General features: G+C 42.1%; 1 long non-coding RNA gene across 1 annotated transcript; it reads left to right on the forward strand.

Moving 5' to 3' along the window:
- The first annotated feature begins 7284 nt into the window (after window positions 1-7284).
- LOC135981096 (uncharacterized) lies at window positions 7285-26354 on the forward strand. The gene is made up of 3 exons (XR_010598061.1): window positions 7285-7419; window positions 25801-25919; window positions 26237-26354. It is a non-coding gene; the product is annotated as an uncharacterized LOC135981096 (long non-coding RNA).
- Window positions 26355-27824: the final 1470 nt, after the last annotated feature.

Consider the following 27824-nt stretch of genomic DNA (forward strand, 5'->3'; position numbering starts at 1 on the left):
CAGGGAAGGGACTGTGTCATCCTATGCATTCATATAGGGGCACAGACCTTAGCTGAGCCTTTTGAGCACTGCACAATGATGATAATGGTACACTGGTTCCAGACCCCATGCTGCACTCTGCCATATTCAGAATATGCTCTTTTTAAATTGGATTATGATCTTTGGAACAAGAACAGCGTTCCACATCGCTCTTCTCAGGGAAGTGGTGTCCTTTGCCTTTACCACATTGACAGCAGCCCCAATGACAGTGAGGCTATGTCTCATGTATATTCTTCGAGGCATGGGTTGGTATATGTTGATTTTCCTTGCACTGATGGTGCTATAAGACCATAGTTTTAGATGCCTCTACAAGCTAGAAGTCCATTGGAGCTTGGACAACAATAGCCTGCTCTCATTGGATTCAATGAAATTACAGTTATTGACTTCAGTGGGAATTGGATCATACCCAAAGAACACAGTCATCTGGCTAGAGAAGCTCAAATACAACCTCCTCAATTGCCTTTCTGGAGTCTTTAAATATGCTCAGGTTAAAGAGTTTACCAGATGTCTGAACTTTAACAAAATGTCTGGCATATCTAGTAGAATCGTTAACCATTGCAGCAACAAGAGTCCAGAGGGGCTGTGAAATCCATAACACATCCCTTTTATATGTAATGTGCATGTGTGTCTATATCACTTGCTTTAACCTTGTAAATAACTCTATAGCTTGATTTTCCTATTTAGTAAACCTTCATATAGTTTATTATAGGATTGGCTTCAAGCTGTTCTTGGTGTGAGACCTAAGGCACAATTGTCCTAGGGCTAAGTGACTGGTCCTTTGGGACTAGGAGTAACCTCGCTATTGCTGTCATTCCTGTTTTTAACAGGGCCGCCCAGAGGATTCAGGGGGCCTGGGGCAAAGCGGGGGAGCTTGTACTCACCGGGCGGCGCTCCGAGTCTGTGGCGGTGGCATTTCGGCAGCGGGGGGCCCTTCAGTTACTCTGCGTCTTCAGCAGCACTGAAGGACCCCCCACTGCCGAAATGCCGTCACTGCAGACTTGGACCGTCACCGGGTGAGGAAAGGGATTCTCGGCCAGGGCTCGCGGGGCTCCTGCGGGGCCCGGGGCAAATTGTCCCACTTGCCCTCCCCCTCCCCCTCTGGGCGGCCCTGCGTTTTAAGGGCCATCTATCACAGAGATATGCTCAGCTGGGTGGCAAGACAGACCAGAGCACCCAAGGAGACTGTCTGTGACTCTGTTTAAGGCTGTTCATGTGCCTGAGCAGTTAGCGTTTGGTGCAGTTGGTTGGTGAAGTCTAAGTATAGAACTCATGACAAATTTGGGGTTTGTGCCCTGGTTTATTAAGATTACCCTGAAGTTGGTACTCACACTCTTGTGCTACCAGGAGTGGCAAAAATGCCCTAAAAGGGGGTGGGGGCACAGGCACCTGAACCATGGCCCTGCCCCCATGCTGCCCCTTCCCCTGAAGCCCTATCCCCACCCCACCCTTCTCCCTGAGACCCTGCCCCCACTTGCTCCTCTCTGCCCTCCCCTGTCACTCGTCCTTAAAACCTGTAAAAAGTGTGGGGGGGGGGGCATGGCCCACATCCCCCCGTTCCGGTGCCCCATGTGCCACCTTTGGGAGCGTGACACAGTGCATAATGGTGTAACAGTGCACTGATAGCAGCATTTTCCCTCAACTCATAGAAAGATAAAACCGTGGTGGCTGATTCAACATTTACCAATATTCAGCACTCGAACAATCCAAGGCATCAGTAAATATTAGGCCTATTGAAAACTGCTTCACGTATGATAGTGCACTAAAGAAGAAGAAACTTAAATATAAGTGAAAACTTAAAAGCACAGTCCTTCCTAGGTGTTAATGACGGTTATTTCCATCCCCAAGTGGCATTAGTAGTCAAATTTTTGAATTAAACTACAGGCTCTGTGCCGCTTCATAGTAAACAGGATCCTCTGCCTGCATAACACTGTTAGTGCCACAATATCTCCTTTGTGATAATGGCCACTATTTTACAGCCTGCTCTTACAGAGGCAGGAAATGGTATTCAAATTTTGCCTCTTGAGCCCACATAGAGATTTAGCCAGAGATAATAAGATGCTAGCTCAATGTCTATTATCTGTTCAAATCTGTGGCCAGCACAAAAAAGAAAGCTGAAAGGAATATTTCAGTAATTTATAATGTATGATTCCCTGCAGCACTCATAATCTTGCCAAAGCCATTATTTGGAAATCATTAGCACTCGGTCATTTGCCTGCTAATGAGGAGTCACTGAAGCCTCCAATCATTAATCCCATTTAGGAAACAACCAAGACAATCTGTACCTTGTATCAAGCAATTACGACTGCAAAGGAGCTCAAGGAATTCAGTTATTTGTTGTGGGTTGTTCTCATAACAGATTCTCTAAATAGCATTACTAAATCTTTCAAATGTTAATTTGTTAAGAAAAATATAATGGCTAATAAAGACAATTAGATTTGTACTGTAAATATTGGACTGCGGTACTAAGGCTATCACCGCTTGTGAAGTAAGTGTGGTGGGAGTCTATGGAACTATTAAGGCTGTAGTAGTGTTTTTTTTTTTTTTACTAGAATAAAGAGGTGTGATATCACTCAACTCAGTTGGAATATAGGGCCAAATGGAGATTGTGCCCGACATGAATGGGAGTCAACATTAGAACATTTGCTATAAATCACCAGCCTTCAGGAGATGTGTACCTACCTTGTTAATAGAAAAACTGATATAGTGTTAGACAGAGAGAAGGCTCTATAGCTCTGATGATGTCTTGGCCAAAATTTTAGAGCACACCTTTTTCACCACTGAAAGTTACAGGAAAATTCCAGCCTGGAGCTTCCTTCCTATATTAAAGGGATTTGTTTTAGGAATTTTAAACAAAAACTTTTGTAATAACACAGAGACTTAAAAAAACAACAACCACCTCTGCTCCTCCACCTTTTAAGACCAAATTCTGCCACATGTTTATATCTAGCTTTTGAAACTCCCCAACTCAGGTGGTATGGGTAACCACAACTGACTTTTTCCATCTGCATTTGACTGGATGTTTGCAACAGTTTCTCTCACATCCAAATGCCAGTGTAGTTATTCATATTTCACCGCCCAACTGGATTATTAAAATGCACAGGGTGTTGGGCTATCCTTAAAGGTCATTCAGCAACTTCAGCTAGCTCATCCTGCATCTGCTTGCTTTAGCTTCAAACTGTTTTATTACCTCCTTTCTTTGTCAGCGGCAATGGATTCCCATTCCTATTTCCAGTGAAAGTCAAGATGTTGATTTCGATCTATAAAGCTCTGTACAGCTTGGGTCTGAGCTATGTCAGAAATTTGTTTCTCCTTCTATGTACTATTGTGATGTTTGAGGTCAGCTGGAATGAACAGACGAACAGACACCAGATTGAAACAGGCATTCTCTAGAGGGCCTAAATTTGTAATGACATCATAGGGTGTGGTTCTGCTGTTCTCAGGCTTTTGCTGGAGGGATAGTTGAGCATGAGATATAGTGGGTGATTTTACTTCCATTTAAAAAGTGATTGATGTTTTGACTTAATATATTTTTTTAACTTGAAAAATGTTCAGTTTATGAAGTCAGTGATTACATGTAAAAATGCAACACAAATGACTTCAAACAAATTTTTTAAAAATCACAAAGCCCTAGATACCTAAAGGTTTCTTATAATAGTCCTACATCATTCAGTCATGACTATTTTTGTCAAAGGAGCAGTTAGCTTTGTCCTCAAGCTATAGAGTTATTTACAAGGTTAAAGCAAGTGAATATAGACACACAAGTGTGCAGACTTCCAGTGCTCACAGTTTCCATTTCATCCAGAAACACTCTGAGAAAAATCTCAGCACTTCCTCTTCCAATTTCAGCTGGAACCAAAAAGTTCAGAGAAGTGAATACATGACAAATGGGTAAAGGAAGGGAAGATAACTAGACTGCTTTGAGTCTGTAAAAAGCTTGATTCAGGTTTGATTGGAATTTGGGTTCTAGGTTGGTGTTTGTTCATACTAATTAAACTGGGTCACTGGTAGGAAGAAGAGATGAGAGGGTGACTGAAAGCAGAAAAAAAAAGTGAAGGCTGCCTATAATTTCATAGTTCTTCACTATTTGATTACTTTGATAGTAAAGGACAGTCCTGTGAAGAGTACAGGGTTCTCTAGAATGGGGTGGAACACAATCAAAACCGCAACCGTCTAATTCAAGATAAATATGCAATGGGCAGTTTATCTCTTGCATATTTGTTCCCTCTGTGGTCTTCTCCCCGCAGTGGTCTCACATATTGTCTAGGCGCATTCCAAATCCTGATATACATCTCAGCAAAGTAGAAATAGTGCTAAGATAGCACATACTATCTTACTCCATACAGCAGGTGTCAAAAGCCCAACTCACCACAGACATATCAATGCTTTACATTGATCATCAGTGACTTCCTGAGCAAGTGCTACCTAGTGAGAAGAGGAAGGGCAGGACATATCAAATCTGACCACCTTAACCACTGCAAATAAACAAATTGAGAAAAACAGCCTGGGATACAGCTCAGTCCATCCTGTTGGTAGTGAAGCACAGCAGCAGGAAATGCTGCAAATGAATATGAGGGGCGAGCCCCCAAGTGTTTAACTTGCACTAATCTCTAGGGAAGTTGTCTAGCCCTGATGATCTGAAGAAGCTGTAGTACCCAACACAGAATTTTAAAATTAGCTGCTTTCACAGACTGGGCCTCTGTAAAATTCATTATTAAAGCAACAAAAAACACAATGCCTCCTAGGAGCCAGTTCTACCCTCCTTACCTTGATTAGAATCTTACTTTGGACCACACTGAGACACACCCCACCCCTCACCTTGGAGAGCAAGTACTTACACAAGTTATCACAGTGTGAGTAAGCAGGTCGTAGTCTAGCCATTGGCCACTAGACCCCTTTCCTAGTGCAGCTTGTGTCAGCTCAACTGTGTTGCCTGGTGCAGGGTGCAGGCTAAGCCAACGCTCCACCCACCCTCTATCCAGCTGTGTGGAAAGGAAAGTCTCCATCTGCTGGGCTTGGCTATGCAGGTAGCCCATACCTAGGCGAAAGGGCATTCCTTATGCCCTTATATCGCCTGTGCATGTGTGAGGCCAGGCTTACAACTGAGCCCACTTTAAGGTTCTACTTAGGATGAGTATGGGTGGCAGAATCCTGTCTGTACATTGGAGAAGCTGACATTTAAAAAGTCTTGAAATACATCATGATTTAAAGTATATTTCTCAGCGATGCTATTTCTTCTGTACTGTGAAAATAAAAATGGAAGTACTGTATCTATATCTACTGGGCTCTAACTAAAGCTATGTTTGTGCTCCCAATTCCAGGGCACAGCGAATTCTGTGACCTTTTGTTTTTTTCAGTTTGCGCATTTGACAACATTTTTTGTATGGTCATTTTCACTGTCTTCCCCTGTTGTTTGTGTAAGTCTGTCATTGAAGACTAGGAGCATTAAAGGTGTCTCTGTAACTTGTCTGATGCATGCGATGCATTTTGGTTATGTATTGCACATGGAGACAATGGAAAGAGGCTATGGGATGCATGTGATTATAATCCTGAGCTCCATTTCCCCTATTGTGTACAAATACAGGGATCAAAGCTTTTGTCACCCCACAAACACATACTTTTCCCAGTTACAAATATTAGTACTTATAGTAACCAGAATAAGCACTGTGATGGCACAATCCCTTAACCCTAGGTACAGTGCTAATCTGGAGACAGCCCAACAGATTTGTTCCACCCCAGCAGGGAGGAGAGTGCTTCCTACATTCAGCAACCATAATTAATGCACATAGGGTCAAGTCTTGGTACCTGGAACTCAGGAGAAGAATTCCCATTAAATTCACTGGGACCAGGATTTGACTCAGAATGGTAGATGATGTTTTGTTGCATTGACTATCAATACACACGACCACGTTTTGCTTGGTAATAGTCCTCTTTACTGATTATTTGGACATTTTAGTTTATGTCAAATCAAGAATATACTAAGCAACAGAGAGTCCTGTGGCACCTTTAAGACTAACAGATGTACGCATGCGTCTGACGAAGTGGGTATTCACCCACGAAAGCTTATGCTCCAATACACCTGTTAGTCTTAAAGGTGCCACAGGACTCTCTGTTGCTTTTTACAGATCCAGACTTACATGGCTACCCCTCTGATACAAGAATATACTGTTAGCCTAGCCTGATTCTAATCTCAGTGGTACTGAGGGATACTGCACTGACTTCAGTGGTGTTATTTCTGTTTTTTTGCAAGAATAACTGAGATCAGAAACCTGCCCTGAGACAGCTCACCTTGTTTTAAGGAGATATTTTCTATATGACTACACTGCTGCTGTGTTGCAAAACTCTTGCTTCAATTAATAGCCTTTATTAACTCTACTGTGCCAAGAAAATAACACTGTACATAAAGTAGAGAACAGCTGAAAAATGCTTTGTTTTAAGGCAGTTAAATTTCTGATGAAACAGTGAACAAACTTCGAGAACCAGAGGGGTGTTCCAATTCCCATTGAAGTCAGTGTTGAAAGACTCCCACTGACTTCAATAGGAATTGGATCAGGCCCAAAGAATGGAATAGTTTCCTATGGAAAATGGAAGTCCCACTTGGGCCTTTTGACGTATACTTCTACCCTGATAAGTATCAGTGTAAAGATAAATTTCCTTACTCAACTATTTGCAGCATGTGTGTATTCACAATGAAATCTATCTATCGTACTGACAAAAATAAAGTGTTACTCCTTTTTTACTTCTCTTAACTCTGCAAAGTCAACACAGCACGGGGAGAGTAAATGGGATTCTCTCCTTTCTTGCACAAAATCAAAAAAATAAATTCCATCTGCAGGGTCAGATGTTGCATATGTATAAACAAGGACATAATTTGAAAACAGTAGGATTGCATAAAAGTAACTGAGGGCATATTTCTGGTAGCAGTATCTCTAATTACTAGTACTTGGTGCACGAAAAGTAATGGACACAGCTTGACCTTAAGATCCTAAGTTAGATGTGCAGGGCTGGCAGTTAGGTTTTTATTTAAATTAGAAAACCAAGTAAATATGTATTGTAATACAGGAGGGCCAGGGAGCAGTGGGGAGTGGTAGAAGGGAAGTATATAAACCCTAGATTAATTAAGGCGTGGTTCCCTGTAGACTAGGGAGGGTTGCTACATGTTAATTGGAGCACCTGTAATCAATTAAGGCCCTGTTAGAAACCTAATAAAACCCCCTGCTTCAGGCAGTCAGGGGGAAGGAGAGAGGATTAGAGCTTGGAGGTGTGTTGTGAGACTTGGAGGAACAGAAAAGTGGAGTAAGGGAGACCCTGCCCCAGCAGGGGAGGAACATTCCCTCCCCCAGCATTTAAGGACTGAAGGTACCCCACCCAAGGGGGAAATGGGTAAGAACCTGCAAGGGTTGACAGGGGCTGGGACTCAGAGTGAGGAGCAAACCCAGACCCCTCCCCTGCTTCCCTCCTTTACCACCTTCCTGGGCCACTAGTGGGGCCCTCAGTGCCCCAAGAGCAGGGGTAAGGGGTGGTATTTTAGCACCCCACCACCACCAAGAAAAGTGCAGGACCCACCATACTATATTGACCATCTTGACCGTATAATAGTGAACAAGCTAAATAGGCAGAGACATGGATTGGATGATCTGGATTCTAGGAGTTAGCACAGGTATTTGGATCAACATCATGGAAGCTGCAGAAGATGTGGTGTCAGAGGGAAGGAGATAATAGGAATACTTCTTTAGGGGCTGTAATGGGATATACAAATCTCACAGTGGACAGGAAATGAGCTGTTATGGGGTCAGTCAGCCCTGTCCCTCTACACTTGTAATTGGTGTCAGCCCTGGTGGGAGGGGTTAAAATGGGAGTGCACAGCTCACCTGGGTACTGGCTGGGAGGCAGAACAGATCTCCAGCTCTCACTTGGTGTTAGAATCCTGGTTGAGTCCATGAATTAAGTAGAGTGCTGACTCCCATGAGGGATGGTAGGCATGATGTGGGGCTACTGTTGTACTGCACTACCTATGCCCTGCTTGTGATTGCTGTGTAAGACTGCTGCAGGTGATGCCTTGCCTGAAGGGGCTGACAGCTAAATAAAGACCTTTAGTCTGCCGCACCTGACTGGGGACCCAGTAGTTCTTGGCCATAAGGCCAGGAGTGATCCTGTCACAGGGGCATGTTTGTTAGAGAGTAAAAAGAACTCTGCACTTCCCCATTATGAAAATCAATAAAAAATTATGCCTAATTAAAAACCATTAAGGATGTCTGGTATCTACTAGAGAAGATGCATCTGAGATAATGTAACCCGCCCCCCCCCCCCACACACACACACACTCACTCCGGCTGTTGGTGGGCAGGCTTGAACCTGTGACCTTTGGAGCTTAATGCATGAGCCTCTACTGCATGAGCTAAAAACAAACTGTCTCTTAGCTAAGGCAGTAGAGCAGACTCATAATCTCTCTCTCTAAGTGGGCTTAGTGCCACTAGATGGGACAGAACCCCACACCCAGGAGGTGTGTGGGTTACAATAATTCAAGGTTTACTACCTTAATGTTGAGACAGCTAGTGTTTACCCTGTGATGTTCCCAGATTTAATGTGGGAAAGGGCAGGAGAGATGCAGCAACAGTGGAGATCAGCAAGACGATGGGGCACCTCAAGCTAATACTGTTCCAACAGCCCAAAAATGTTCTTGTGGGGCCCTAGTGAAAATTCAACCAGCCTCAGCAAGATGTGTTCATACTGAATGTTTGTTGTTAATAAGCTAAAGCAGTTAATCATTATAGGCTGAATCCTACTGTCTTCAGTATGAGCCCAAATCAGCAGAGTACTTAAGCATGTGTTTAGCTACAAACTGCTGGACTCAGTGAAGACTACTCCCATCCTTAAGTACTTTGCTGGTTCAGGGCCTTTGTCCATAGGAATTTTGCCTGAGAAAGGAGCTCCACATAATCCATTGTAAATTTGCAATAGAACTACTAGCTGCAAAACATTTTTTAGCACTGCACGCAGTGTTGTTAGAGGAGAGGTAGCTGGGGAAATAGTGGTGATGACTTAATAGAATAGAAGGTATTTAATAGGGATTCTCAGGTGGTTCACTGAAGAGCAACATCTCTGGTATAGAATGAGGCAAAACACAGAGATTGAAATAAGTAATGGGATGGTTACTGTAAATCATGAGTTATATTTGGTGACTTGAACAAATTTGGGAACTGCTAATGATTCATTATTTATATTCTAAAATTCAGGAACGTGCTCTACGTAAATCAGAATGTGATGATAGTCTCTCAAGAGGAAGTGGCCTCTTCTTTTAAATTACCAGATTTTTAGCTTCCTTTTTCTTATACACATCTCCTTCTAGCAATATCACACATGCAGAATCAAAGTGTGATTTCCTGTGATTTTTTTTTTCAAAACTGAATTGACCACAGCTACTCAAAGTTCTTGTTTTACAAGTCAGTGTTGATTTTGGAGAAGGGGATGGAGAATTAGTGATGAGTCTCTGACACCCCTTCTGTTACTCCAAAGTGACTTCAGTGGGATTATGTATGGAGTAAGGTACTATAAAATATGAATAAATTGGTTTCAGAAAAGGTAAAACTCAATCTCAGCTTTGTTTAATTCAAACTGAACATTATTTCTGGTAATCCTAATATGTTCAGATAACTCTTTTCTTTTCTTTTTTTTTTTTTTTTGCATTTCCACATGAAAGCCAATATTGGAACTGGAAATGCTGTAACACTACAGAGAGAGGCTGTTAGAACATTAGGTAAAATGGGGCAATAATAACCTGTAACATTGCCATATTTATCTTCTTAGCAAACGCCTCCTGTCACCACTAGATGTTGGTCATCTTCATTTCAGTTTGTTCTCTCCATTCCACAGTAAATAAATACAACAGCAGTTTTGTGATGTCTGCTTTTCTTGTTAAAACACAAACACCCAAATAACACAACACTGGTCTACAATTTTTGAGAAGTCGTCTGCTTCAGAGATAAAATGTGCTATTTATTATGTATTTTGAGGTGCTGAATTCAACTATGACAATTAAAACAACTGATTGGCTACGGTTTCTAAGATATTTAAGTTTTTACATTTTATGTCTATGTATATTGTGTAGATAGTAGAGTTTTAATCATAAATTGTAAACCTAGGTCTTTTCATGTGTTTATGGTTGCTTTACATGAGAATATTTCACCTGTCCTGTTTATGTAATACTTTAAAAATCAGCAAAAGGGTTATATAAATAAAATTTATTGGGAAACAAAAGGCAAAAAACTATTCTGTACATAGTTTAGTCCTATTCAGTGTCTACTCAGCGCTTCTTGGCTTGTCTCTTGTATTCATTAAATGGAGCATCTCTTGTCACTGTCCAGCAATAGTCTGCAAGCATTGATGGGCTCCATTTGCCCCGATAGCGTTTCTCCATTGTTGCAATGTCCTGGTGAAATCACTCGCTGTGCTCGTCGCTCACTGCTCTGCAGTTTGGTGGAAAAAAATCTAGATGAGAGTGCAAAAACTGTATCTTTAGTGACATGTTGCAACCAAGGCTTTTGTATGCCTTGAGGAGGTTTTCCACCAACAACCTGTAGTTGTCTGCCTTGTTGTTTCTGAGAATGTATTGCCACCAACTGGAAGGCTTTCCATGCCGTCTTTTCCTTGCCACGCAGTGCATGGTCAAATGCATCATCTCGAAGAAGTTCACAAATCTGAGGACCAACAAAGACACCTTCCTTTATCTTAGCTTCACTTAACCTTGGAAATTTTCCACGGAGATACTTGACAGCTGCTTGTGTTTTGTCAATGGCTTTGACAAAGTTCTTCATCAGACCCAGCTTGATGTGTAAGGGTGGTAACAAAATCTTCCTTGATTCAACAAGTGGTGGATGCTGAACACTTTTCCTCCCAGGCTCCCATGACTGTCGGAGTGGACAATCTTTCTTGATGTAGTGAGAATCTCTTGCACGACTATCCCATTTGCAGAGAAAACAGCAGTACTTTGTGTATCCAGTCTGCAGACCAAGCAAGAGAGCAACAACCTTCAAATCGCCACAAAGCTGCCACTAATGTTGGTCATAGTTTATGCACCTCAAAAGTTGTTTCATGTCATAGGTTTCCATCATATGGACTGCATGACCAACTGGAATTGATGGCAAAACATTGCCATTATGCAGTAAAACAGCTTTAAGACTTGTCTTCGATGAATCAATGAACAGTCTCCACTTATCTGGATTGTGAACGATGTTGAGGGCTGCCATCACACCATCGATGTTGTTGCAGGCTACAAGATCACCTTCCATGAAGAAGAATGGGACAAGATCCTTTTGACCATCATGGAAACCCTAACATCACCTGCCAGGAGATTCCACTGCTGTAGTCTGGAGCCCAACAGCTCTGCCTTACTCTTGGGTAGTTCCAAATCCCTGACAAGGTCATTCAGTTCACCTTGTGTTATGAGGTGTGGTTCAGAGGAGGAGGATGGGAGAAAATGTGGGTCCTGTGACATTGATGGTTCAGGACCAGAAGTTTCATCCTCTTCCTCTTCCTGTTTGACTCAAGTGAGAATGATTCTGGTGCATCAGGAACCGGCAGTCCTTTTCCGTGGGGTACTGGGCATATAGCTGATGGAATGTTTGGATAATGCACAGTCCACTTTTTCTTCTTTGACACACCTTTCCCAACTGGAGGCACCATGCAGAAGTAACAATTGCTGGTATGATCTGTTGGCTCTCTCCAAATCATTGGCACTGCAAAAGGCATAGATTTCCTTTTCCTGTTCAACCACTGGCGAAGATATGTTGCAGCATATGTGTGGGCCCCACCTCTTGTCCTGATCTCCAATTGTGCAGCCAAAATAAAGGTGATAGGCTTTTGTAACCATAGTGGTTATACTGCGCTTTTGTGATGCAAAAGTCACTTCACCGCAAACATAGCAGAAGTTATCTGCACTGCTCACACCAGTACGAGGCATCTCTGCTCACTTTGGCTAAACAGAAATGTAGCCCATGTCTGGCTGGAAGCCATATAGGAACCTAGACAAACAGACGACAAGACCAAGACTTTGATTTGAGCTTTAGTTTGGGTATTAACTGTTCTTGTTCAGTTTTTTAAAAACATAGTGTATCTTAAAAGGTTGTTTCCAAGTTCTGACTGCTTTTAAGCTGCAGCGTATAGTAAGTAAATGTTCAGTTTACATGCACAAAAGAGGATGAATGCATATTTAAAAAAAACCCACATGAAAACATTTGAGGAATGGGACAAATTTGTTTTAAGAAAATGTTTCTTGAACTGTCCCTTAAAACACAAACCAAATCTCTTCTGAATCTCAAAAAATAGTTTGAGTAATCCCCCTTACCCGTACAATAAATGTGTATACTTCTGCACTTTTTGGTTCTGATAAGCAGAAGTGCTGAAATGCTGCAAGAAATGCTATTCTCATACTTTCCCCCAGCTTAGTTCAAATAAGGAAGTACCAGAAATCTCATTTGAAAGCCTGCTGTTGCAAAATTTCTAACACAAATTTGCAGACCAAAGAGGTTCAGAAAACTTGGATATATTACAAATAAATAAAATGTCTGGATACTTTTCTTAACACAGCACTTTACTGAAAATTAATTTGGTCAATATTTTCAAACATGACTAGTGTTTGGGTGCCACAATTTTTGGGTGCCCAACTTGAGACAATTTTAAAAGCCTGCATTTTTTTTCAAAAAATGCTGACCGCCTTCTTAAAATCGACCACTTTAAGTGATCTCAGGCAGAGCATTTGTAAACCTGAGGCGACTCAAATCACTACCAATTTCTGAAAATCTTGGCCATTGAACGCAAGAAGAGTCTTTCCCTTGACTTCATTGGGCTTTGAACCAGACCCATAATCTGAAACACTGGATGGTCACCAGTCACTATAAAATCTCTGGAAGGTTTGAAACATGGAATTTATAAGTATGAATTTTATGTTGCATATTCTCTCACTCTCAAATACTGATAAATATATTTTTCCTGGCATAGCTAGTGAAGACTTACAAGAATCTTTCCATGTAACTTCAAACCTTTTTTATATGGTACAGAAAAGAAATTCTGTTAATCATAGTTAACTGGAAAAAGGTCTCTGACTAAACTCACTAAAGTTCAGCGATTCTGGATACATTTTCTCTCTCCATCTAATCAAAAGGATAAGCCACTGAAACAAATGACTTTTAAGGTAACAATGGAAGAATGTAATGGATGCTTAAGTCTAATGTTCATTAGTCCGTTACTCAATGTGTAGCAAAGTTTGCACAATATTTACATTGCTCATATGGGAAATGTTGCTACATCATGTTCTATAGGCACATTTCAATCATATAAAGTATGATACTTGGGATTGCTAAAATAGCATATAACCAAGACACTGCAGTAGATCTAGTGGAACCATCACAAGTGTTTTTAGTAAGTGTCAGTTATTTTAACTAATTAGTAATATTTAATTACTTTCAGCTCAAATGTTCATACTGGTATTCCAGTTTCTCAGTTATTTGCATGCTATGTACAGAATAGCCATGGATTACCATACTAGTATCGGCCACTGGCCAAAGATTGGGGCCTGGTCTCTGTGACCAGGAGCTGCCTCCTAAGCACCTAGGACCTGATTCTCTACTCTCTCACACCTGTGTTTTCCATTGCCTTCAGTGAAGTTCCTCCTGATTTATACCATTGTAAGTGATTCAGAATTAGGCCCTTGATGTTAAAGAGAAGCTTCTGGACACTTGAAGTGGAGAATAAGAACCTGACCAATTCTCTGTTATAAGAATGTCAGTATCTGTGTTTCCATATGACAGAAATACATTTCCGGTGCCATGGTTATTGCCTATTATCTATATTTGTTTCCGGTAGTAAGTACCATGTGCTAGGTGCTGTATAAAACCCAGAAAGAACATGGTCTTTGTGAAGAGCTCATGCTATAAAAGAAGCAAAGCAGACAGATATGCAGGGTAGAGGAGAAGGGGAGCAAAAAAACAAGAAAGGTGATTTAGCGCCTCCTGATAACTCAAAACTAAAGATGCTTAAAAAAAACCTACAATAGGTTAGGAAGCAGCAGAGAGTGTGTATGAGGTGACGTAGCCTCCCTCTGAGCTAGATGGGGAGGAACCACTCTCTCTGCCCAGCGAGGTGGAGTCAGGTGGGGCGGAAGTACAAAATGCGGAGCCCCCAGCTTAGTTGGAGCAGAGCCAGGCAAGGAGACTGATGTGACTTGCTTGCTACAGTCTGCTGACCCTGCCAGAGCTCACCGGTTTACTGTTTGGTGTTCTGCCTCCCGAGAGGGTTGGGTGCTAACCACTGCCTTGCTAATTCTCCCTGTTATCCGACAATGATCCCAGTGATGTAGTGAGGCACCACCGCCTTACAGAGTGTAAGAAAAGGAGAACCTTCATTTCAGTTAGAGGAGAAGGAGAGGACAAGGTGTAGGTGAGGGAGGGGATGTTGCAGTGGATCTTGTCAACATTCTCTCAAAACAAGGTGTCAAAATCCTCTGGGGAGCAGGAAGAGGTGTGGGACAGGGGTGAGGGAAGGGCTAAAAATGATTCACTAGATGAGCAAGTATAAATAGTGTGTTTAACAACTTACTGTACTATATGTGTAACCTGTGACAGCATTGTTTGCTGGACTTTAGCTTCACCAGATAATGACATCTCCTAGTTTGGGCTGTGCAGTTTTTCCAATGGGTCACTGTGATGTGGTATATCCAGACCCCATTAAGCGGCTGGCAGCAAAGGGGTTAGCCCTCTCTTCCTGTGGAATTGAAAGACCACAGCTGCACACCCTCTGAACATGGACAGCCAGTGCTCCCTTCTGGCCAGGGGGAAAGTAAAGCTGGCCTCAGCTATAGTGAATTGCATCATCCTCCCAGGCACCATATGAGGGGTTGGACCCTAACACTGAAGAGTTGTGTGAAGGTATTTTCTAAGGAAAGTTCTTTTTATGCAGTACCTGAACTGTGGCTGCGCAAAAACCATAGTTCACAGAGTGAAGGGAGAAGCCCATCTTTGATGTTGAGTTGAAAGTCTGGATTGTTGTAAATAGGGCTGTCGATTAATTGCAGTTAACTCACGTGATTAACTCAAAAAAATTAACTCTGATTTAAAAAATTAATTGCGAATAATCACTGTTAAACAATAGAATACCAATTGACATTTATTAAATATTTTGATGTTTTTCAATATTTTAAAATATGTTGATTTCTATTACAACACAGAATACAAAGTGTACAGTGCTCACTTTATATTTATTTTTATTACAAATATTTGCACTGTAAAAATCAAAAATAAAGTGAGCACTGTACACTTTGTATTCTGTGTTGTAATTGGAATGAATATATTTGAAAACGTAGAAAACATCCAAAAATATTTAAATGAAACTGTTGCCTGCCCAGAACTGGGCCCCGAGATGGCAAACAGGGGTTCGTTGCCCAGTGTGCTTGGCACCAATAAAGACACCGAGGGGAGAAAGCAAGCCAAGTTATTTCAGAGCTCTGAAATGGCACTAGGAGACCAGCATGTCTCAAATCTAGTGCAACAAATACAAACAACTTTTACCTTTTATACTCCAAACTGTTTACATACATCTTTGTCTGGCTGTTCCCGCTTACCCCTCCCTTCCAGACAACTGTTACAGCAGGTACACAGTGTGCATGTTAGAAACTTTCCCTTCGCCTGCTTATCTCTTGGCCTTGCAAGGCCTGTTCACAGCAGCTGCCTGCTAGAAAAGCTGACCCTTACATTTCTGCTTCAACATGTAAGCAGTTAGCACAGAAGTAGGTGAGAGTTCACAAGATGGAGTTTTGTGGTTCAGGTAGGCCCAGAGCAGAAGAGCTTCATCAGCAGTTTTGGCCTTCCACTCTCCAGATTACCTGGTAGCTATGCCTAGTGGACCCCAACAATATTCTATTATTGTTTAACAGTGCGATTATTTTTTTTAATCGCTTGATAGCCCTAGTTGTAAGACTTATTTCTCCTGTTTGGTTGGTTGTGTAGCCTTGGCTTGTCTGGTCTGTTTTAAGAACACTCTTCTTCCATCGAGACCCCAACAAGGTATTATTGGCATGAAATGTGGACATGATCAACAGCAAAGTAATAGATGATTACATTTGCTATATTTCTTAGTTTATATTTCCTAACTAGCTCTTGTAGTAGAGAGAACCTGGAGCACTGGGCCTCGTACAAGATCTGAGGCCTGAACCAGAGGCCATGAATTAAAGATGTTTAAAAGTTTATGAATTTAGTAGAGTTGTTTATCTTACACACAGATCATGATATACTGTGTAGAGCTGGTCAGAACACCTCAAACATTTTGAAATCTGTATGAAAATGTGTTATTGTATTAGATATTTACGGAAATGTATTTCAAGGCTAGTTAGGGTGACCAGACGTCCTGATTTTATCGGGACTGTCCCGATATTTGCTTCTTTGTCCCGACCAATGTTTGGATCCCTCCCCAAATCCCCGCCCTGGCCCCGCCTCTTCCCCAACCACGCAGCATTCCTCCTCCCTCCCAGGCTTGCAGCATGGCGGCGCAAGCCTGGGAGGGAGGGGATGGCGGCAGTGCCTGGATCCTGGAGCTGGTGAGTCAGCTCTGGCACCCAGGCACCTGGCAGGCAAAGGGGGGCTGGCAAGGGAGGGAGACGGGGGGGCTCAGCTGTGAGCCCCCCGCCGCGACAGAGGGCTCCTGCCTGGGCTGCTGCACCCGGGGCCGGGAGCACAGCCTGGAGGCTGCTCCAGCCCTGCAGGGCAGCACGGTGGGTCTGGGCAGGGGCAGTGCAGAGCGGGCAGGGGCCGGTTGGGCAGCGTAGGCTGAATCCCCGCCGCTGCTGCTGCCGCCGCCGGGGAGCCCCGCACCTCTCCCTCCTGCTCGCGGCTCCTTCCCAGCGGGACGCGCCCCCCGGCCTGCCCCGCGCACATGCGGCGCGCATCCAGCTGCTCCTTCCCAGTGGGAGGGAGAGTAGGCGCGGGGGACGTGCGCCGCATGTGGCCAGGGAGGCGCGTCCTGCCGGGAAGGAGCCGCAACCACGAGCGGGAGGGAGAGGCGCGGGGCTCCCTGGCAGCAGCGGGGATTCAGCCCCTGCTGCCCACCTGGCTCCCGCCCACTCTGCGCTGCCCCCGCCCGGACCCACCGCACCCCGCATATGCCCGTGGTGGGCCAGGGGGCGGGAGGCTCCGCAGGGAGGGCAGCGCGCGGGGCCTGCTAATGCTCCAGGCCCCTTTAAAACTCTTTTTTTTTTTTTTTTGCTCTGCCCCCCCTTTTTTTGCTCCGCCCCCGTCCCGATATTTTATACTACTAATCTGGTCACCCTAAGGCTAGTACAGATAAGATGGTTACCCAGAATAATGAATAGGGATGTTTTGTTCAAGAAATCAGGAACAAGGGGAGGTTACAAACAGATATCATAAATACCTAAGGTGGTGTGTAAGTTGTGTTTTCCAGGTGTTTGCCTCAGCCTATAAACGTTGGGATACTTTGCCCAGCCTAAGGGGCAGAGGAAAATCCTGCTGCTGATTGAGCTGAGTCCATTGTAACAAGCATAAAATCATAGAACTATAGGATCTGAAGGGACTGCAAGGGTCATCTAGTCTAACCTCCTGTCAAGTTGCAGGATTTGTTATGTCTAAACCATCCAAGACAGATGGCTGTCCAGCCTCCTTTTCAAAACCTCCAATGAAGGCTGGCTTCTGGTAGTCAGAGGTTTTGGATCACCCCAAGCATGTGTTTGCATCTCTGAACACTTTGAATAATAGCCATTGATGAATTTATCCTCCACGAATTTATCTAATTCTTAAACTTTTGGCCTTCACAGTATCTCACAGCAATGAGTTCCACAGATTACTTTTTCATGCATTCCGCTGCTGCTGCTACTTGTTTGTATTAAATCTGCTGCATATTAATTTCATTGGGTAACCCTTGGTTTTTGTGTCATGGGACAGGGTAAATAACACTTCTCTATTATTTTTTTTCCCACACCTATTAAATTCATTGTGTGACTCCTAGTTCTTGTGTTATGTGAAGGAGGCGATAATACCTGCTTATTCACTTTCTCCACACAGTTATGGTTTTATAGTCTTCTATCATATCCCCATTTAGTCATCTCTTTTCTAAGCTGAACAACCCTCATCTTTTTAGTCTCTCCTCATATTAAAACTCTTCCATACCCTTATCATCTTTGTTGCTCTTTTCTGAACCTGTTCCAGTTCCACTATACTTTTTTGAAACAGGGCTACCAAAACTGGACACAGTATTCAAGGTCTGGGTGAACCATGGATTTATAATGGCATTAAGATATTTTCTGTTTTATTTTCTACCCCATTCCTAATAGTTCCTAACAGTTAGCCTTTTTGACCACTGCTGCACATTTAAACAGAAGTTTTCAGAGAACCATCCATTGTGACTCCAAGATCTTTCTTGGGTGGTAACAGCTAATTTAGAACCATCATTGTGTATGCATGTATAGTTGGGATAATTTTTCCAACGTGCATTACTTTGCACTTATCGATGTTGAATTTCATGTGCCATTTTGTTGCCCAGTCACTCAGTTTTGTGAGATCCTCTGTAACTCCTCAGTCTGCTTTGGATTTACCTACCTGTAATGATTTTGTATCTGCAATTTTTCCCACTTCACTGTGCATTCTCTTTTCCAGATCATTAACGAATATTTGAACAGCACAGATCCTTGGGGACTCCCTGTTTACTCTTTCTTGTGAAAATTGGCCATATATTCCTACCCTTTGTTTCCTATCTTTCAGTCAGATACTGATCCATGAGAGGACCTTCCTTTTTATTACAGGGCTACTTAGTTTATATGTATTTGTTGATTTGTTTTATGTATATGTATTTGTGTGGGTGTTGTTAAAAAAACCTAGACATACTATGAGGCTGTAATTTTATCTTCATTCTTGTGGTACATCATTTTTGTCATTAGGACCTCTCAAGTACCCCTTCACACTTGCTTAAGGAGACTGTGTGTGATTATACAGGCCTAATTTTCAAAAGTCACTAGTGATTCTGAATGCTTACGTTTTTGGGATCCCTACATGAGGCACCTTAAATGGGTCTGATTTTTCATAAGTTGGGTGGTCAGCACATCCTGAATATCCGGTTTTTTTAAGGTGTTTCAAGTAGGGTACCCAACATCACTACCCATTCTTGAAAATGTAAACCAGGGCTATCTTTCATGGAGCATTAACAGTTATTATGGTGCTGTCCAAACAATAAAGGAAAGTATAATTCCTGCCTCATTAGACATGGCATTTTTAATTAGACAGCCAATGCTATTCAGACAAATATATATGGAATGATCAGGTGATGGTCTAATCTTCAAAGCGGTACAAATGTATATTTTTAATGCTCTTCTGTTGGATTAACATGAATAGGTTTAACAGGAAAAGTGTGAGGAGGGATTTGAATGTACAATGGTGTTTGGCACATAAAGGAGGGACAGAGTTACAGGACGGTGGTATGGAAAAATCATGAAGACGAAAGTGAAAAGACACACAAGGAGCATTGAGCAGGGTGTGTTAAAAGCATAGTCAGAGCATGGGGAATTTGGAGGATGTGAGAGCTAAGATGATGGTTGGGCATCAGTATCTTGACATCCATGCAGAGGGCCAGAATGTCAGCTGGTATAAATCTCTGTAGATTTAGTATCTGGCTCAGAACCAATGAATCTACACTGACCATGGGAGATGATAAAAATGCCCCTCCCCCCCACCCCCAAATATACTTCATAGCATTTCCTTCCAATTTTCATACAGATTTCAAAATGTTTGAAATGTTCTGACCAGCTCTACACAGTATATCATGATCTGGGTTCTTAGACATCCGTGTTCCTTTCCAGTGTTTCTTGATGCATGAAGCTTTGTATTTCAGTACAGATTACACTGCTTTCGGGGCATTCCTGCAAAATATCATCGGTTTAGTTTCTTGCCTCTTATCTTGCACTATTTCTTTGCTACAGCATATTTGTTGATCCCATAACTATTTAATATTCGAGACCACCTACGTTGCATCATGCCTTCCAGCACTTGCAGCTTTCCAAAAAATGCATTCACTGGTTTACCAACACTGAATAAAAGCATATTGTGTCTGAGTGAACACTTCTAGTCTTCCTCCAACACATCTTCTATTCTTCCTCTACCTAAATTCATCATCTGGTTCCCAGCACAGTCCTATTTGACTTTGACTTTTTTTTTAAAAAGAAGCGCCCACAAGCAGGAGAAAGAAAGATCTGCCTTATTTTTTCCCCTCTGTCGGTCATGGGTGTAAATACCCTGGGCCTAATCCTCAGCTGGTGTAAACTGATACAAACAATTGATATAGACTTCAGTGGAGATATGTTGCTTTATACAAGCTGAGAACCTAGCCCACTTTTAAAATTTGCTTTCGCAGTCACCCTCTCAGTTAGTTTTTCCCTTATGTGGCTTCTATCTTCAGTTAAGGAGAGTTCTAGAAAGTTTGACATCATTCACTTTTGAGGCGGACATCATTGGCTCATTTCTGCTATGGGCTATATATTATAGCAGAGCTTCAAATTGTTCAGGGTCTCACCATTTACCAAGATATTTCTTTTCTCATGATCTCCATCAACATTGGAGTCTGGAGAGGGTGGAGATGGGATGTCAAGTAGTTTAGGCTCATGTGTAAAATGTATCCTCTCAAAACTCTCCTTTCTATGTATATTTAGGAAGATCTATTTATGTACTTCCTAGAATGCTTACCACTTTATGTTACAGGTCCCAGTTCAGTAACGGCTGTACATACTTCTACAAGATACGAGTCTGGAAGCAGCCAGTGATAATTTGGGGTTGTTGTGGCAGATCAAGTATGTTTTCTTGATGAATTGTGTGTGTATTGCTGTAACTACAAATGTAAAGGCATCATAAGCAGGATAGTTGAGCAGGGGAATGGGTGTGTTTGTGTTTATCACTGAAAAAGATCTGTAAGATGAGGGTAGCTTGAAAGATTCAACAACATAAACCAACTCAAAAATACCTATAGGGCTCTCGAATCTATGTTACACTACCTGATCAGAAACAGCTAAGGCCTCACAAAAGGGGAAACAAAAAATAAAATGAAGGCTAAAAATAAGTCTACTTTGAGAAAGAAATCTATATAATTATTATTTGCATGGAAAGAGCATCTATTCTAGAGACATCAACCAGTTTGGGTCCCAATATTCTAGAAGTGTAGGACTGGAAGGGACCTCAATAGGTCATGTAGTCCAGTCCCCTGCACTCAAGGGGTAGGAAAGTTCCCAAGTAGAAAAAAGTCAGCCTGTGTCAGCAATTTCTCTGGTCTCCTGGATGCAGAGGCGGCTCCAGGCACCAGCGCAGCAAGCACGTGCCTGGGACGGCAAGCCGCAGGGGGCAGCCTGCTGGTCGCTATGAGGGCAGCAGGCAGGCGGCTTTTGGCGGCATGCCTGCGGGAGGTCCGCCGGTCCCGCGGCTTCGGTGGCAATTCGGCGGCGGGGACACCGATGGTGCAGCACCGGCAGACCTCCCGCAGGCATGCTGCCGAATCCGCGTAACCAGCGGACCACGCACAGGCGTGCCACTGAAAGCCGCCTGCCTGTCGTGCTTGAGGTGGCAAAAAAACATAGAGCTGCCCCTGCCTGGATGGTGTGACCTGATCACACCAAACAAAGATAATGGACACAGTGAACCATAAAATCTGGGATTTCAAAGGAGCCACAGGCTATGGCTACACTAGACAGTTTACAGCGGCTGTAAGCTCTCTAGTGTAGCTGCTCTAAGCTGCCAGGAGAGAGCTTTCCTGTACTCCAGCCCCCACGAGCAGCAGTAGCTATGTTGGTGGGAGAAGCACTCCTGCGACATAGCACTGCCAATACCAGCACTTAAGTTGGCATACGTTATGTCGCTCAGCGGGGAGGGAGGGTGGCTAATTCACACCCCTGAGTGACATAACTTATGTTGACTTCAGCTGTAGTGTCGCCATAGTCTAAGGTATTTAAGTACCAAATCCTGTCAAATCTTACTGAACTTTAAATTAGGACTGGTCAGAAAATGTATGTTTGTTTTTTTTTTTCTAGTGGAAAATTTAGATGAAAATAAAAGGGGGGCGGGAGTTTTGCTTTCATTGAACTTTTCAGTGGAAAAGTTCAACTTTTTGTTGAAAAAATTAAAACTACAGAAAACCAAAAAAACCCCCTTTGTTTTCAGCTGAAAATGTTGAGCTTTTGGTTTTCCACCCCCCCCCTTCCACTCCCAAAATTAAAATGTTCAAGGAAAGCAAACAGTTTCCATATAACCCCAATTTTTTTGTTGGAAAAAAGTGTGGATGGAAAATTTGACAAGCCCTAATGTAGGTGTCCAAATTCTCATGGGTTATCTTGAAGTTCCCAGCCATAATAAAACAAAAAAACAACCCCCCCACCCCCACAAACAAAAAAACAGTTTCCATCTTGGAAAGAGCCTCTGAGGGCCTGTTCCAAAACCCAGCAAGTCAGACTGTTTCCATTGACTTCAGTGGGCTTGTATCACAGCTGAAGAGCTTTCTGCCTTAAAGATTTCTGAAAGGGATTAATTTCCTCCAAACAGAATTAAAATGGGCACACATTCATTTCTTCCATCTTCGTTTCTGGAATTGTGTTTTCAGTTTTTGTGTCTTTTTCCCTCCTATCTATTTGTGGCAGAGAAACAGTTAGTGACTCACTGCCCCTTGCTTTTTCTGTGGCCAGTTCTTGCGTTGTCCAATATATTTCTCTTTACTATTTCCTGTGGGGTTTTTTTTTTTTGGTTTCGTTCTTCCTCCCCACATTCATCTTTCTGGCAGCTCTTTCCTTTAACCACATTTCTTTCGAATGCAGCTCGGTATCCCCCTCCTAGCTTTCCTGTGTCACTGCGTCCGGTATCTTTGTTGTTTGTGACCCTGTCACACCCTCCGGGAGACCAGAGAGATTGCTGACACAGACTGACTCTTTCCTACCTGGGATCTGTTCTCCCTTGGCAATGGGTGTCTGTCAAGATAAGCATTTGTACATTACTGTTGGTACCATGGTGTCAATAGAACTGAGCATGTTCCCAATTTTTAGTAAAACATTGTTTGAGGACGAAAAAGGCAGCTGTTCACTTTAAAGTGTTTATCAGCCAACACACTGATTGATCCTGAGTTAAACTCCCAAACACTTTAAATGTCACTGTCTGGTTTTGTTCTGGATTCATTTCTGGCTGCATGCTATAGGTTGCTGACAGTATGAGTCTATTGAGTTTTAAACAAACCCATGTTGTCTGTATGCTAGATAAATACAAGAATGTACCTTCAGCTCAGTATTTGGCACAGTATTAACCATACTAGCTGGTTTATTTACTACACACAAATAACATGAGTCAGAAGAGCAGATGACAAGTGCTGCAGTTGCTGTGCTGCAAGAAGGATTAGAACACTGTAATGGCAAGCTGCAGTCTATCCCACTGTACTCTAATTAATGCATTTTATTACAACTCTTAGCATAGTCTGGCTGTTGGGTTTATGAGATCATTGTAGCTCCTTAATGAAGGTTCATAACCAATCATGTCTCCTCTTTTTGATTTAATAAATATCAGTGTCTGATGGCAGACTGGCAAGTTTAAACCTTTCACCCTCATCAAGTTTCCAAGGGTTAAGGAGGGAAATCAGCTGTCTGTGTCAGTATATAAATAGCTTGTTAAGGGGGAATTGTTGATTCTTTACGGAGAGGGCCCGTTTCAAATGTTTTCCTGATTAAAAAGGAGAGCACATCACAGTACTTGAACCGTCACCTGGGATACCAGTAGGCTAAGATTCCTGACTCCGATCACTAGCAAAGCAAATGCAATGCATGTTTTCAAGGTAAAGAATAGAAACTAGGAAGTCTCTTCGAGCACCCTCCATCCAATCATATCTGGATGGGGGGAGGCCGTCACCTGTCTCCATGTCCATGCCCTCTTACTGGGTCTATCCAGAGCTCACTTAATCCAATTGCATTTTTAATGTACTGTATATGTTGGTGTAATATGGTATCTCACTCTTAGCTATTTTTGCTCCCCAAGGCTTCAACACTAGTTTGAGAGAGACCCTTTATCAATTAGGGGTAAAATTCAGCCATGATGTGCAAGTTGCATGTCAGTCAGTGAATGTAAGGTAATCTAAGGAACAGCCTTGAAAAGTTATAGGAAAAGCAACTACCAGGCGGGCTTGAGAAATGGAGGTGAAATAGCCCTCCCCCCTACTTCAGCTTTACTTTCTTACACCATCTGCTCTTCAATGACTAAGTTACAACATCTTACTCCCTTGGCCTCCATTACACTCACTGAGGGACCAGGTCCTGATCACTCATGTCAAATGGGAGTTTTGCCATTGATTTCACTAGGAACAGGTTCAGACTGTTCAACTCCTTTACCCACATGTGTGACTTACTGATGATTAACTTTCACCACCTCCCACATCACCTTTGAATTTGACCATAAGTCTCTATTGCCTCATAAAACTGACAGTGTTTTGAGTTCCTAAAGGCCAACTGTGGCTGCAAATAAAACGTATGCTGTTTCTTTCTTATCTATTGGCTAAAGTAACCTACTGCAACACATGATTTTCTAGATGACATTTAACAGAGCTAACCTTTTCAGTCCTACTCTCCAAATCAGCTGCAGAAATAAAGGGCATACAGCCCTCTCATATTTTTGTTCCAAATTACACATAAAATGACCAGAGTATTTTAACATTTTACCTCCAGCATTAGCCAATATTAAAAAAAAAATATCTTGGCCACCACAGACCAAGCAGAAATAGGTCAGTTTACACGTAAAAACATTGGAAAGTAATGTTTGGAGACTGCTCTTTGTAACATGAACACATCAAACACATTTCGCAATTTTAAAAAATGGTATCACTGGAGAATGTTAGCTTCACAGATGTGTTTATTTAGGTGACCTTCTATTTCATCTGTGAGTAAAGGCTACAGCATGAGAAAAGGGTACAAACATCTTTAGTATTCTTGCCTAACTAGCTTCAGTCTTCCTTGGATATAAGAATTGGGTGAATCTTCTGCATCAAATGAGAAGTGACCCAAACATTCATCCAAAGTTTGAACCACACTAAAAGCCTTGATTTACATTTTTGTTCTTATTTAATACATAAAAACAAAACTCATGCACAGGTTCTGGGCCAGATTCTCTCCTGCAATGCATCCCATTTGTGCCACTCTGAATATATGACCAGAAAAGAACAAAAAAACATCAGATCTCTCTAGGTGGAGTTTTCTCCAGTTCCTATGCTACATAACCCGTCATAAGCTCCCAACATAAGGAATATGGCCTGAGCACTACTTTGCACTCTTGCCATTCTTCACTGTGATAATGGATCCTTGGGGCAATAGCTGGCTTTTTTATCTTAGAGAAGCCCCCACCTGTTCTAAATTACTCCAGTGCTGTATACAAGCCCTAGAACAAAAGGGCCTCCAACTGGCTTCATTGGGCTGCCTTTCCCCACTTGACAATAGACACAGCTTAGAATCTAGCCCCCTGTTTTCAGCCAAGATTGGAAACATAAATACCAAAATTCATTGTGAGCTTCTCTTCCAGCACTTGTGGTAAAAGTCAAAGTTTCATGATACTTCCAACCCAAACAAATCAGGTCAAGCATCTGCATCCAGTTCTGGATCCTCTGCTGCACCATCAAACCTACTTGGTTTAAACCATCGCTGTATAGAGTGCTAAAAATTGTACCATCTCTTCATGATTGTTATTGACTCTCTCCTTTTTTTTTTCTTTGAGTCAGGATCATAATATAATAACTGGAATTGCTATCCTCACCTGCTTGTAGACCATGAAGACATGAAAAGGATTCTCACTAATTTATATTGCCAAGTGGGAATATGATGGAAGAAAACAGCTAAAGTGTGTGGTTTGTTTTTTTTATACTACTTATTTGATTTAGTTCAAGTTCCTGTGTTCACAATGTTGGGTTTGGATAGTTCATTTCAATTTCATTTTAAATAAATCTGAACTAATAAAATAATCAGGGTAACCTATGTCAGTTGAGGGTTGAACTTTGAATGCAAACAACTGAAGTTCCATCATGGAGTAGTTCCTCATCTTGGCCCTAAACCAAAGCCCACTGAAATCAAAGGGCGCCCATCCTGGGACTTCAGTTGTCTTCAAGATCCATCCCCTTGACTTAAAGTCAACACTCATTTGTTCTACTTCTAACACAGGATGGATCCATGTTGGCAAAAAGGCGGACATTCCTGAAGGATATGCAATTTTCCTAGTGCCTGTGACCCTTTGGTTTGCACTCTCAAAATCTCGCTTGTTTGGTGGTTTGAATTTGCCTAAACTTCATTTTTTGAATAAAACCTTAAAAGAAAATTCTTGCCTGAGGTCAATTCTTTGCTGGCTTAGAGAAGGACTCTCAAACTATTTCATGACAATACACTCTTTTGTTCAGAGCATTGGCTCTTTTGCTAGCAGCTTCTTAAGTATACACCCAGAGTGGGGGAAGAAAAATAGGGCTGTGCCAACATAAAAAGTCATGAGTGGCAACAAGTTCTACCAAGTTTACACAGCTATAATTCTAGAAGAATTTTTCTAATGTGAGCCATCATCCTCATTATATGAGGCTGACATTTTAATTACGTATGGTCTGTGATTCAAGCACTACCTATAATTGGCATTTCTTGATTGTTGTGGCTTGGAACCATAAAGCCTAGATTTTTAGCCAACAGGATGGGAAAAGGGACTCCTGTGAGGAACCTTCATTAAGCACTTCCCAGTAAGGTTAGGAACTGTAGCCATGAGAGAAGCTAATTCAATTTTCCCAGTTCAAATATGCTAAGAGAAGAGATCATTTTTTAACATAATTGCTGTCTTGAAGAGTGAGAGAGAGGGTTCCTTGCAGCCCCCTAAATTGTTGTTTCTGGTATGTGTTACTGCTTCTTATAGCATATATATATATATATTTTTTTACCCTGTAAATCTGGAGCTGAATTGTATGCAGACGGCCATTACCAATGATTGTCGTCATAGGCCCATAGCAAGGTAACCACAAAGGAAGTGGAATGAGACCGAAACAGGGCAGGAATGAGACTAAAAATACATTAGTTCCTCCAGGGTGTCTTGAAGCAAAATAATACATGTCCATCACACTATATCCTCATTATATCACCATCCTTTGGAGCCAAGCATTTTGCATGTTAGAGGGTGTAGTTAATGAGGATAATTTTAATAAGGTTTAATTTAGTTGGAGCCAAAGTCTTAGTAGCCTTTGTGTTAAAACAAAGAAATGGGGTAAGCACTAGAAGTCTTAGTGGAGCCTCACAGTTTGTCATACAGTTTTAGTTTAGTAGTTTATTATAGCTTTACCATTTGCCTCCATACAGTTAAATGTTAGTCTGCAATGTTATTGCAAACTTTGCTTCACAGGAGCTATAATTTGATAGTGAACATGGGCTCCATGCTAAAACTTTAAACTGGGACATGCAAGGTTCAAACTCCAATATGGCGTGGGGTTCTTTTCCCTGCAATTTTTTGGGGAATTTCTCTGAGTCATGAAAGGGCAAAAAACCCCTGCAGCCAAAAGCTACCTTCACAATGGAAAACCAATCCTAGATAGAAATGTTAAGATGCTGTCAGTATAAAATGACATTGTAATGAAATCTAACTGTCCAAAAATAGTTGATAGTGTCACTTTAAAAGTATCTTTGCTTTTCAAAGTGAAGCTAATTTTGCAAGTCATTAGGCTCCAATCTAGCAAAGCTCTTCAGTGTGTGCGTAACTTGAAGCATGTGCTTTGCTGAATTGGGG

This window comes from Chrysemys picta, chromosome 2, assembly GCF_011386835.1.
Source record: "Chrysemys picta bellii isolate R12L10 chromosome 2, ASM1138683v2, whole genome shotgun sequence".
NCBI lineage: Eukaryota > Metazoa > Chordata > Testudines > Emydidae > Chrysemys > Chrysemys picta.